Source organism: Gossypium raimondii, chromosome 7 (assembly GCF_025698545.1).
Source record: "Gossypium raimondii isolate GPD5lz chromosome 7, ASM2569854v1, whole genome shotgun sequence".
Taxonomy (NCBI): Eukaryota; Viridiplantae; Streptophyta; class Magnoliopsida; order Malvales; family Malvaceae; genus Gossypium; species Gossypium raimondii.
The window spans coordinates 35,123,728-35,127,155 of NC_068571.1; the positions used below are offsets into that span (position 1 = coordinate 35,123,728).

General features: G+C 27.6%; 1 long non-coding RNA gene across 1 annotated transcript; it reads right to left on the reverse strand.

Moving 5' to 3' along the window:
- Positions 1–1,082: 1,082 nt before the first annotated feature.
- Positions 1,083–1,999, reverse strand: LOC128042449 (uncharacterized). Its single transcript, XR_008197941.1, has 2 exons — positions 1,618–1,999; positions 1,083–1,325 (listed from the first exon to the last, which is right to left on the reverse strand). It is a non-coding gene; the product is annotated as an uncharacterized LOC128042449 (long non-coding RNA).
- Between the last annotated feature and the right edge of the window lie 1,429 nt (positions 2,000–3,428).

Genomic DNA, 3,428 nt, shown 5'->3' on the forward strand with positions numbered 1-3,428 from the left:
TAATATCTAGAAAATTTTAATATTATAATTAAATGCTAATAATTTAGTAACGTATATTACAAATATATCTAATAGTATAATTAATATATTATTTGTAAAAATATGATTTATTTCTAAATAATTTTATAAATATTATGTCAAAAAATAGTATTTGAAAATAAATAATTTAACATTTTATATTTAATAATAAAACATTATTTAACAATAAATTTAATTTTCTAAATTTAAAAATAAATCTAAAATTATATTTGAAATTATTTTATTATATATTTTTCTTTTGAATATAACCAATTGGATTTATTTAATATAAAATGGAAAAAATACAACCAAACAAAACAAAACAACAAAAGAGCAGCCTTACCGAAAATAAAAAAATAAAAAAGACTATAATAAAGAAAAATAAATGCAATAATAAATAAAACCATTAGAGCTTTTTAGAGACCTTAATTAATCCAATTGATCTTAAAACCATTAGAGCTTTCTAGAGATTTTATCTCTTTCTTTTCTCTAGAGTTTTATCTATTTCTTTCTTTTTCTCTTTCTCCTCTGGTCCTCTTTTTTTCTCATGTATCTTCCTCTCCAAAGCTTTATCTCCACCTACTCTTTCAATTTTTTTTGCTTAATTTGTCCTAAAAGCTCACCAAAACCTATAGATTCATACATGAAAGTCTCCCCTATGTTAATCTCCCATTGTCCATCACAATTTTTTTGTCTTTCTGATTTGGGTTATTTTGTTTTGTTTTATTTTTTAAAATTTCGTTACTGGGTTTGGAACATGTAAGAGTGAAGCTGTGAAAACAACATTGTTGGATGAATTCGAAGTTGGGAAAGCATTTAATCGTAATGATTGGGTTTCAATTTTTATTTCTTCTTATTTTTTCTTCCATAGCTATAATTCATAAACTGAAATTATGGTTAATATGATGTTTTTAGTTTGGAATATTTTTGAATAAAAAAAATATTTGACGGCTATTCTTTAATTATAGCACGGAATGGATATTCCGTGAGAGACTGAAATGAGGCCACAATACTACCTGGCCGTTTCACTCATTCAATTAAACTAAATAATGAAATAAAAGGTATAGATGGAATAACTATTCATTCTAATTGCTGTGAATAATGTAATAGGCCAATTTTGGCCTGACTAAAAAGCTAATAGCCCATTACTAAACCCAATTAACCCAAGCCTAGATTAAACCCAAATTAGCCCAAATATTAGCCCATAACAAAAACAAAACAGCAGAAACTTAGAAGCAGCCTCTGTTGCAGCAGTTTCAGCACGCACGTCGCAGTAACCGCCCCGCGTCCTCGCACAACGCCCACGCCTACAATGAGCCACGAACGACATCAACAAGGGGGGGAGCAAAAGAAAACTTGTAAAAATAATTAGAGGGCTATATAAAGGAGATTAATCTTTGAAAAAGGGTTGGCAAATTTTGGTATTGAAAATTAAAGGAAATAAAGAGGAAAAATAGAAAAGCAAGGATTTGAGAGGTGATTAATTTTGTTTTCTGGGATCTTTTATTATTTGATTGTTTTTCTTTTTGTTTGTTTTGTGGTTTTTCTTCCTTCTTTCTAAGAACAAAACACGAAAAGGGTGAGGGGAGGAGGACTTACCGTTCTGAATCGTCGGAGGGTGTCCCGGATTCATCGACTTCTGGTCGGAAATGGAAAGGATTTGGAGCGAAAGCGAAAAGAGGCTGCGGCGCAAATCTTCAAATGGCAGAGGGGAAATGAGTTTTGGGTTTTGAAATGGGTTCAAAATGGGCCATTTGCACTATTGGTCCTTTGTTTTTTTTTTGGGTGATTAAATCAGTTTTTTTTATATTTTTAAATTACGCAATATATTTTAATGCTGTTTTTAGTTCAATCCATGTTGCTGCGCAGTGCTTGAGCGGTTTGGATAATTTGCTCTTTTGGTCCTCCTTCTGTTACGCGTGATTTAATTTGCTCCTTTTCTCATTTTTAATTTTCAAATTCAGCCTTTAAATTCTATTTATTTTCAACTTAATCCTTAATTTGTTATGTTAAGTTTTTAAATATATTATTAGTATTGTTTATTTGTATCATTATCACTGTATTATTATAAGTACTTTCTATTTTTATTATTGTTAATATTATTATACTTTTATATATATATATACGCATATGTATGTTTATGGATATAGGTACATATTTTAAATGGTTTCAAAATATATACACATGTTTTACATATTTCATTATTACTTTATTTTCTTAGTTTTTTTTATGCATACGTACGTATACTTACATTTTATGATTTTCACATCGTTTTTCATTTTTTTAAAGAAATCCAAATATATGTTTTTATATGTATATACATACACTAGTCAATATTATTAAATGTATTTCCCGCATGTTTCTTGCATGTATATATATTCACAATTTATTAATATATTTTGCTTATATTTTTATTTTGTTTATTTGTATTTATTTCTATATTTTTAGATGCCTATACATATTTTATATATATATATATATATATATATATATTATATAACTTTATTATATACGCTTTGATATATGCATATACATTTTTTAAAATTTATTTATGTACCATATTTTATTTTGTAAAAACATGTACATATATAATTTAAATTAAAGTAATGATTTCATATTATGCATCAACATCTTATCATACTTTTAAAGAAAAATATATTTTGATTTTGGTCCAAATACTTAAATCATCATTTTTTTTTTAAAAGTTTTTTTAAATATTTGGCAATCATGATTCTCGAGAAAGATCGTGTCCTAACTTACTGGATCGTGATCATTTTTCGATGAATTTAGAAAAGTATTTATTTTACAATAAATTTGCAATTTTCAAATAAAACCTTATTCTCGGGAATTCAAAATGTCGGGTCCTAACTTACTGGTCGTGACATTTCGTTATCTCGAAATAAGAATTTCTAAAACAAAAAGAAATATTCGGTATTTTGAAGATTTAAAATATTGTACCCTAACTTACTGGGTGTGGTGTTTTATTTCTTTGAAATGAGAATGTTTTGTCATTTTAAATCCATTCACGGGTTAAAAATTTCTATTTAAAATCTTTTCAAATTTTCGACATCAAGACATGAAATAATCAAATTTGATACCGATTTTTGGGCGTCACGAGGGTGCTAACCCTTCCTCGTGCGTAACTGACTCTCGAACCTGTTTTCTCAAATTTTGCAGACCAGAATTGTTTTTTTGGTGAGCCGATCACACCTTAATAAAGGATCGGTGGCGACTCCAATTTTTGTTTTTAAAGTCGATAACTTATTTTGTTTTCAAAAAATGGTTTGACGACTTAGCGACTCATTGGGACTTTCGAGAGTCTAGCCATAAATTGATTATTTGGTATCTTTTTGTCGAGAATTAAAGATTTTTTTTAAACCATGATTTCCCTTGTGCATTCATTGTTTTTT